The 11,121-nt window shown below is 35.4% G+C and overlaps 1 pseudogene; it reads right to left on the reverse strand.

Annotated features, from left to right (window-relative positions):
* Positions 1 to 1,426: 1,426 nt before the first annotated feature.
* LOC114371423 lies at positions 1,427 to 4,512 on the reverse strand (annotated as a pseudogene).
* Between the last annotated feature and the right edge of the window lie 6,609 nt (positions 4,513 to 11,121).

Below are 11,121 nucleotides of genomic sequence, written 5' to 3' on the forward strand. Positions count from 1 at the left end.
ACAAAAGATAAACTAATTAGATAACAAGATATTAGCAAAACAGAATATTAAAACTAACTTGCTCTTTAAAGATAAGAATCACTTATTTGACTAGGCTAATCCATTAAAACTGCCTTACTCCTAAAATATAGGAAATCAACTTATTTAATAAATCCTATCTTAAAAACTGAAAAATAAAATATTATGCAGTTACAAAAGTATATCTTCAACGGTTAGCATAAAAACAGGAAAAAGAAAATATATGAAAGATAAACTTCTACGTGCCTATATAAGTAGCACCTGTTGGAAACTTTATTATGAATTCCAATGAGAGAAAAACAGAGAGGGAGAAAAGCTTTAGTGAGAGAAAATATTATCTGTATTTTCTGGGTGTAATTAGATTATGAGGAGTGTTTTGTAATAATTTTTCTCTTAAACTCCTTTTCTTTCAATAAAAGGTTTGCAGTAGACCAGAGACGTAGGCATAATTACCTGAACTCCGTTATCAATTTTGTGTTATTATTCCACATTTATTTTATTTCTCACAAATCTGATCATAGGAAATTTGTTTAATTTCTCAACAATTGGTACGTGAAGTAACATAAAGAAAAGTAATGTGTCAACAACAAGTGAAAGGAGAAAGTTTAACAGTTCAAGGAACGAATGTAAAGCAAAGTACCCAAAAAACGGGAGAAAAGAAAAACTTGGAAGTGAAGAGTGGACGGTTATATAAAAATAAGATTAAATTAAATATTTTATGAATTAAAAAAATAGGATTCCATCCTCTGTACTTCAAATTGAGGGGGGTGAAAACCAAACTAAGTACTAAATAGTGGAATGGGATCCATCGGTTGCCATCCTCTCCCATCCTTATTTTTATAAACAAAAACAATGGTATATGCTTTTCATCCACTCCACCCTCTACTCCCAATCCAAACATAATGATGAAAGTTATTTAACTATTAAGACTTAAGAGTAAAACAACAGCATCCAGGAACACAAAAAATAGTTGGAAGTTGAACAGTGAGGGAATTGACAAGTGTCTAACATTGTTGTGGATCAATACTTTCAGTATGAGATATGTTATCAGCAAAAGCAGAAAATTCATGCATGTGATAATTTGTAAAAATGCCATCCATGAAAATTAATCTACTGCCCCTTGTAATTTTCCCTGTCGATATTTTTCAGATATATTCACTTATGTGAAAAGGAAAAATAAAACAATTAGCTTAGAGATTATTCAAACTTTAATGTACATTTTTTGATAACAACATGAATAGAATTGATCTACATTTTACAACCCCCTATTTTTTTTTTCTTTAGGGAAAGGGGCACAGGAATCATCCAGCATGTGTTAAGTGAACAACAGAGGCAACAAGTATCAAATACAATAGGAAAAACAATATCTTCGTGTAAAAAAATTTCTTGTACCTGTGCAATGTCCCTGTCACAATGGAGACTCCTTCCACGGTAATCTATTAAGGCCGTCGACAATAGCCCTTCTAAATTCACCATGGTGAAGAAGGAAGAGACATGCCCACCTGTGACCCATCTCACCTCAGAACCTGGCCAAGCTTTTTGAAGTTCTAGGACTGAGTGTTTTGGGATGTATCCATCATCTTGCAGCCAAAGTTAATAATGGTTTAAGAGTAGGATACCCAGACCTTCCTTGTACATCATAAATACTTGAAAAATCCACAACAGAAGAAAAAGGGGACAGGGGAATAAGAGTGTGTTTGAGCTTATTTAAAGCTTAAGCATACTTTCAAACATCCACAAGAGAAGGAAAAGGGGACATGGAATTAAGAGTGTGTTTGAGCCTATTGAAAGCTTAAGGTACGTCAATAACTCACAACAAAAGACTAAAGAGAGAACCAAAAGTGGGTGTGTCAGTTAAATCTACATGCATTGTCAACAATTGGACATCATGAAACAGCATATATCATGACCATATACAGGACTTCCAGCCTCATTTGGACTCATAATAACAAGATTGAGTAGGGAGTAAGAGTGATCTTGACTAGAGAGAATCCAAGATGCAAATTTCCTGAAATAAATCTCCCTTGGATTCCGTCTAGTCCAGATCACTTTTATTTCCCTACTTAATCTTGTTATTATGAGTCTGAATTAGGATAAAATCCTAGATATGGTCATGAAATATGATGTTCAGCGGTTGACGATGCAAATAGATTTAACCAGCACACCCACTTTTGATTCCCTCCCTTTAATCCTTTGTTGTTAGTCGTTGCCATCCCTTAAGCTATGTACACTGTATGACCCGTATGTGATGGTACTTCCAAAATCTATGTACTTGTCTGCATTAAAAAGTCTGCATCTTGATTGTGTCAAATTTACTACAACTGATAATGGCATGCTGAGCCTTTTCAAACTGTCATATGTTAGATACTTTATACCTTCGAAATTGTTCTTTGCATAATGATGCACAACTCCTCTGTATATCTAATTCTACCATTCCAGTTTCAAAATAGTCTAGTTTGGTTCGTAATAGTTTTTTTGCCCACCCCTACTTGTGGATATTCATTTGACAACAAATCATCACAAGTGTTCAAACAACCACCGAAATGGAAAAGTAATGCAAACAAATAAATATCTGAAGCAAATTTCATAGTATGACTTAATGCATATTCATAAGGTGATAATGAGATTTGGAACATACAGTGGCAGCAACAAAAATAACAGCATTGGGGATTTTGGGAATTGGAAAGCATGTCACATCTGTTAGAAATAATACATTCCGTAGCCGCTCTCTCTTCCTCAAGAGTCATTTCAGCCTTCTGAGCTGCAAGATCCCCTCTTAGTGCCTCCCAGGCAGTACCATGCTTCAAAATCTCCTCACAAAATGCTACAATAGCAGAATGTGGGGACAGAAAATGGAAGGTTGCAACAGGTCTAGGGTGAAGTGATCCAACCATTGCAGCATGTACTCCTTCTGAGCTTATTAATAATATATAAATAAAGTTATATGATCAAAGAAACCACATGGTTCTAAAAGTTAAAAACTATTTTGTTTGGTTATCCACTTATCCCACTGATAGGGTGATCGATCACAGTGTTTTTGACATCTAAAAGTCCAAATTGAGACTAAGTTCAATTGCATCAACTATATCAATTTTACTTAAACTTTTAGATAATCCTAGTCAGTGATGACATTACTATTACCATCTTTATTACAGAACCGTACATGAGATTTTCACCTCATACGGCTTCCTTAAAGCCTTAAAAAAATCTAAGGACCGATCTAATTATTTATCCCTTGATACATCTCTAAGGTAGATAATATTCGATTTTATCGGGCGGTTCTGAATTAGACCTATTGAATTCTAACACTAGTTTAATTCTCGTGGTATATTATAATTGAAAAATGCTGCAGCTTAATCAGTTAAAGAGGAAAGTTTACATCAAATATTTAGAGTTCCAACACAAATTTAAAATGTGTCTTACCCATACTCATCTTGCCAAACTATGCCTCTGAGTCCATCTAGTGTAAGAGGCTGCGCAACTCTTTAATGGTTGCTCTTCCTAATAGAAGTAAGTCACTAACACACAAAAGTTTTGCACCACGCTGCAGCATTGGACGTCTTTGTCCATAGAAAGGACTGTTTTTGGTTTCAGAATAAGAACATATAGAATTTGACCCTGACCTCTTAAGTACCATGGTTGAATATTTGCCTTTAACTATGGTCCACCAAGACGCAGTCTCCCTTCAAATGAGTGATTCCCAATTCCTGCAGATAAACAGGAAAAACAAACTTTTTAAACCAAATGGCAAAGTGCAAAAGGCATTAAAAGAATATTTTCCTCAAGGGATTTCATTCACTGACTTGGAATATATACAATGTACCAGGCGTAATCTTAGGAAACTAGGAAACTAATAATATAAGGCCATATATACACGCGAAAGACCCGTATAAAATGTATGTCCATCTCAATATGTTTGGTACGTTGATGTTGCACCGGGTTTCCCGACAAATAGATAGCACTAACATTGTCACAATACACAATAGTAGCCTTGGTAACCGGACAATGCAATTCCAATAACAAATTTCGAAGCCAACACGACTCAGAGACCACATTAGCAACACCCCTATACTCGACCTCTGCACTAGACCGAGAGAGTGTAGGTTGAAGCTTGGAGGACCATGACACCAAGTTGTCACCCAAAAACACACAGTAACCTGAGGTAGAACGTGTCATATTAGGACACCCACCCCAATCAGCATCAGTATAAGAAACAAGAGATAAGATCAAAGATGAATTGAGATGAAGATCAAGTGTACCTTGTAAATACCGAATAACGCGTTTGAGAGCTTGCATATGGTCCACCCTCAGATTGTGCATATATAAGCACACCTGTTGCACTGCATAAGAGATATCTGGCATGGTGAGAGTGAGATTTTGTAGGGCCCCAACAAGAATCCTATAAAGAGTGGGATCCTCATAAGCTGCGCTAGAGGTAGCACCCACCTTAGCGTTGGTGTTAACCAGTGTTGGAGACAACTTGCAAGAAGACATACCAGCCCAGTCAATAATTTCTTCGGCATATTTGCACTATGAAAGGAACATACCACCCTTATGCCGGGTCACTGCAATGCCAAGAAAATAGTTCAAAGGACCAAGGTCCTTCATAGCAAATTCCGAGCTCAGAAGGTTCATAATAAAACCCCGAAGAGCATGAGAAGAAGTAGTAAGTATAATGTCATCAACATAGAGCAAAATGTAAGCCATGTGCGAACCCTTTTGATAAATAAATAATGAGTTGTCACATTTGTTATTTGAGAAACCAAGAGACAAGACATAATCAGCAAATCGCTTATACCAAGCACGGGGTGCTTGTTTAAGTCCATATAATGACTTACGCAAACGGCACACATAATCCGGATGGGTACGATCACGATACCCCAATGGTTGATGCATATAAACTGTTTCTTGTAGCTCACCATGAAGAAAAACATTTTTGACATCCAACTGATGAATGGGCCATGCCTTTGAAAGAGAAAGAGAAAGAACGATGCGAATCATAGCCGGTTTCAATACCAGGCTAAAAGTTTCGCCACAATCAATGCCAACCTGCTGATTTTTCCCATTACCTACAAGACGGGCTTTGTGCCTCTCAAACACACCGTTTGATTTTTCTATATGAGCAAAAACCCACATAGACCGAATAACATTAACATTAGGTGGATGGGGCACCAACTCCCACGTCTTATTTTTAATAAGAGCATCATATTCATCATCCATGGCCATTTTCCAATTTGGGTCACGAAGAGCCACAACTGGGTTACGAGGTAATGGAGACCGAGTAATTGAAGTGGCTAAGCAATATTCATCATCATATTTCTTGTTTGGCTTAAAAATGCCCATTTAGCTTCTGGTGACCATACGGGGCTGTTGGATGGGAATAGGAGGGGAAGTTATTGTTTGGGCCGCTGATGTGGAGATAGGAGTAGAGGATGGGCTAAGAGAAGGAGAGGCGGGTGGGCTTGAAGGGAAATGTGGGCTGGCGGTGTCTGGGCTCATGGGATCAGGGCCAACAGGGGGGTGGGCTTGTGTTTCAAGTTGGTCTGTGTGAAGAGCAGAAGCATTTGGAGATTGATTGTGAAGGTGATGCATTGTATAGGCACTCATATCATCACTCAAGAAATCATAAGCAGTGGAAGAATGGGAATGCAATTTCTGAAATGGGAAAACATGCTCATCAAATAAGACGTGACGACAAATTATAATTTTACTAGAAGATAAATCATAACACTTGTAGCTACAATGATGCGAAGGATAACCCAAAAACACACATGGGGTAGATCGAGGTTGTAATTTATAGATTGTGGTGGATGGAAAGAGAGGATAGCATAAACACCCAAACACCCTAATGTGAGAATACGAGGGATCCCGTTGGTGTAGAATTTGAAGAGGAGAAGTGTTTCCCAAAACCTTACTTGGAAGTATATTAAGAAGATATGGTAATGCATGATGCCAAAAGGAAGGAGGAAGAGAGGCATGAGCAAGAAGAGTACGAGACATATTATTGATAGTCCGAATTTTCCATTCAGCTTTCCCATTTTGAGATGAGGTATGGGGGCAAGAAAGATGGAAAGACATACCATTAGTTTTACACAAATCCCAAAAAGATCCATTGTCAAACTCCCTTCCATTATCACATTGGAAATTTTTTATATTACGTTCAAATTGAGTGAGAATGTGGGCTCGAAAAGCTAAGAATTTCTCAAATACATCAGACTTTCTAGCCAATGAAAAAGTCCACAAATAATTAGAATAATCATCCAAAAATAAAACATAATATCGATGTCCCATTCAACTCAAAATAGGAAATGTCCAAATATCACTATGAATAATATCAAAAGGCATAGACGTACTCGTAGAAGAGGAAACAAATGGCAACTTAATATGTTTTGCAAAAACACAAGATTGACAAAGATTAGAACTAGAAAGACGATTACAATCAATGCTTTTATTTTTTTTAAGAACATCTAAAATAGGAGCACTTAGATGACCCAAACGATCACGCCAAAGCTTAGGAGAAATGGTGGCAAAGGTTGAAGGAAGAGCTTGATGTTTGATAGGATTAGTAAGAGAGTAAAGATCACCATGGCTATCACATCTCATTAGTGGCATCCCCGTCTGAAAATCCTTCACAGAAAAACCAAAAGGATCAAATTCCACAGTCACAGAGTTATCAGTAGTGAATTTTCTAACCGAAATAAGATTTTTGATAATTTTGGGAGCATGTAGAACATTTGTGAGAGATAGGGGAGGATTAGGGGAAGGCAAACAAGTATGACCATAGCCATGAATTGGGATAGTATGACCACTACCAACAATAATACCATGATGATTGCTCAAATTAAAATAAGACGAGAAATTACCATTGGAAGATGTCATATGAGAGGTAGCTCCGGTGTCCATGTACCATGATGGATCCGAGGGACTTAGAGACATAATATGCATCGCCACTTCAATATTTGTAGGAACATAAGGAGCGGACTGCCCATTTTGAGAGGCCATGTAAGCATGTTGTGGTCGTGGCCCAAGAACGTCGGGTTGTTGTTGCTGTCTCTATGGTGCTGGACCCCGGGCCCACCCTTGGTTTGGATATGGGCATGGAGGAGCCCATTGAGGCATCCAACCCCAAGGTGGTAATTTGGCCAAGGTGAAGGCCCCCACTGTGGCTGTTGCTGTGGACTCCCACCGAACTCCTGCGGACCACCACTGCCACCCCCTGCACGGCCGGATTTTCCACTGCCGGACCCATAACCACCACCACCGGATTTTTTTCCAGAATTCTTACGATATCCAAACGGCTTCCCACAGTGTTGCTGGTCCGAATGTGAGGAATTTGAGTCATAAACAGATTGTGAGGTAGCTACCATTACCGACTCCGAACCCGTGGCAGCCTCCTTTGCAAATCCGGCTTCCTCAAGTGTGAGCATCGACCGAGCCTGATAAAACGGAGGTAGAGGATCACTCTACCGAATTAACGTCCCTACACCTCGATATGCACTTGTGAGACCCGAAACAAATTGAATGACAAGGCGGCTCTCCGACACCGGTGCTCCAACATTTTTCAACTGATCAACAAGGGACTTGAGACGTTGACAATATGCCAAAGCAATTCATCGGATTAACATTAATTGCATGATAAGTTGGTCTTTCTGCAGGAGTATCATAAGAAAAAATGAAGGTTAAAAAATAATTGGTTAAATATAGATTTCTATCATTTGTTCAGAGGTGAGGGGAAAACAGAATGTTAAAATAAGGGTTAAGGCTCCTTTAAGTGATTTTGCCACTAAAGTAAATAAGTAAAGATGTATCCCACCATTAATGTAATTAAAGTGCATTTTGATCTTAACCTACTAAAATTTAGAGACAAATTCCTTTAGATGAGATTTCTCCTTAAACAAGAGTAGTCGTCACTCACCATGCGTTTTTCATCCTTTGCTATTTCTTTCAAATATTAAGGTCAAAATGAAACAAGCCATATACAGGTTGAAAATCAACTCTGCAATTTCACCCACAAATGTTATCAAACTCGTGGTTTCAACTCTTATGCAACCTAAACAGGAAAACTAAGTGAACTCAAAACACAATCCTTTCCTGTCATTTTTTTCAACAAAAACAACTTAGATGAAGGATATTCTTTTATAATTTTCTCACCTGCTTTTTTTTTTCTCTCTCGCATTTTGTCTACCCAGTCACCAAGTGGATGAGATTAGAACTGTGCACCTCCGATCTCTCTTTGCTCTTTGCAACTTAAGAAAAGTAGCAGCAGATTATATCTTAATCCTGAGGATAACAAGGGATAAAATGAAGGAGATTCAAATAATACTAGGTTTTGATTATTTAAATTCAGATGAAATGGAATAGAACCTGATGAAATGCATTTCAATTCATTTCATCCAATTGCCCTATTTTTCTTCCCTTCCAATTCAGCTGGTATGGGATGAAACCAGTCTTTTTTATCCTATCCATCATAAAAATATCTAAACAATTGAATGAGAACTTCGTTTCATTCCATTCCAGTACTTACCGTTAAATATCCAGAAATGGTCCAATTGTCAAGAAAATCACTACCCCAACAAAGGAACTAACTAGAAATTATATATTGTTGTCATCATAGTGATATATTGTCCACAAACAAAAACAATATCACTCTCATTTCCTCCTAAAGCGAAAAGAATGCACTATAGAGGATAAAGTGAAAATCAATTATTGAGATTGTAATTAACGTAGGTTTTTGTTATATATGTATTCGATTTCACCACAATCTTCAACCATTGATTCTAATCAATACTTATAAACGCACTTTATTCTCTAAACAGCAACCCTCACTTTAGAAAGCTTTTTGTGGTGTTTAATACCAACCCTTGTCAGATACATATATGTGATAAGTATTCAAGAAAATCGGTATCAAATAAATATCCAATCCCAATACAACAACAAACCTTTATTTGACCGGGTGAGGTCGGCTACACAAATAGCATGACACCATATCAATCAGCTCACTTAAAGACCAAACTTAGATATACATGTCAAGCAAATAAAAAACATCAAAGTCTAAATGCATTCATTCATTCATTCAACTGACTTGCAACTTCAAATTCAGGACCTACTCAATAGAAAGTGAGGCTTAAAGTAAGGATAGAGAAAGATTTTTTATTTTTTTTTTACTTTAAAAAAGGATAAATAGTGAAATCCGTTTATGCAAGATTTAAAATTATAACTTTTAAGTTATTAACATAACACTCTAATCAACTAAATTAATAAGCTAATTATATTATAAAATAATTAATGTTATTATATAATACTAAAATTTTTAATATATATTTAATATATATATAAATTTACATAATAAATTTTGTGACAATTAATTTTATAATATCAAATCCTGTATAGATTATTAATTTTAAATTAATTTATAAAATATATTTTTTAAAAAAATAAAAAAGTTCCCAATGAGTCCATACTGATTACATAAGATTGTGAATGTGTAATGAATCCATATGGATTACGAATCTCTAACTTTGTTAGGGATAATTTTAAAAAACTGAAAAAAAAAGCTTCAGATGCACCAGCAATTTAGTGGATGTGCGGAAGCAATTGCCAATAAGTAAATATGAGAGCGAGAAAGAGATACCGACAACTAAAATCCACCCAAAACTCTATGATGGGTGGAGCCCAGTTGAACAAGGGCACATTGTTCAGCTCGCAGCAAAAGGAGCGGGGAAATAATTTCAATTTATTTACTATTTTTATTTTTTTAAAATCAAACGGTTTTAATAAAATTTCATCTTGGATTATGTTATGTCAGTTACCAAGTTATTGATGTCAAACTGATTTGAATCGGCAGTATGTACGGTGATTGATACTGTTTTTAATTTTTATCGATAAAAAATTAAATATAAAATAAAAATATATTGTATTATTTTCATTTATTTTTAATAGCCTATATTTAAAGAGATTTATACTACTATTATTAGCTATATAATAACTTGTAGACGAGTGTTTGATATTTAATTATTTTTTATTGTTTATTTTATATTTCCTTTAAAGAAAAAAGTAAGAGTTAAAATAAAATAAAATAAAAATTGATCCGATTGAATCTGCTTTATAAAAGATAAACTTAGATTTTATTTGAATTTCAAACCAAACTAATAATGGTGAATTTCAAAAACAAAATAATTGCATTGGATATTTTTTTTTTATCAAAATTGATCTAATCTAATCTTTAAACATGCTTAGATAGAAAACGTGTTCTAATATTCTTACAAACTATTATTCTATGAGTTTAATGTCTATATATTGAAAGTATAAAATAATTTTACATTATCATCCGATCACACATTATTATTTAAATTATTTTAAGATAATTATTTTAAAGTCAACAAACTTATTTGAGTTGTGATTGAATAACCGTTTAAAACTTTTTATGAGTATAACCTTTTTTTCTCTTATTATATTCATATAAAAAAACATGATCATTCGACAAGTTATTAGAGAGAGAAAGCAATCAAAGATTAAGCAATGAGATTAAGAAAGTCACCTAGTGGCCCAAAGAATTGAACATGAAAATAGTGAACAAGCCTACCTAGAAGCAAGAAGACTATACAAGTTGTTAGATGAAAGGAGGATTATGGTAGAAGTCGTGTGAGAGAAGCAATGAATCGGATGATTCCACTGAGAGCATGGAGGAATTTGTGATTCCTAGAGATATTCCAAACCTTGATTCAATGGTGGTTTACAAGAAAAAATCATGTTTAAATTTTTTTAACGATGCTCCAACCTTTCCAGGATCCTCTCTTGAAAGGAGAAAGAAAGACTGTGGAAAAAATCATAACGAATATGAGTCTCATTATCTATCTAGTTGAGAGCATAACTAATCTTGTGATTCCTGAATATGTTTCAGATGATTCGTTGATGTCTTTAACAATAATTTTTTTTCAGATTTTTTTATGAATGTACCAATCTTCTAGCAAGACCTTTAGTCCAACTTTCTCCTGTGTATGTATTATTACGTTTTAGATACAAGAAAAGGAGATAGTTGTACTTTCATTTAAAAAAAGGAGTCATGCGATTCAACTAAGAGCATAGCTGATTTTGTTATATCTG

The sequence above is a fragment of the Glycine soja genome, chromosome 10, assembly GCF_004193775.1.
Source record: "Glycine soja cultivar W05 chromosome 10, ASM419377v2, whole genome shotgun sequence".
In the NCBI taxonomy this organism is placed as follows: domain Eukaryota; kingdom Viridiplantae; phylum Streptophyta; class Magnoliopsida; order Fabales; family Fabaceae; genus Glycine; species Glycine soja.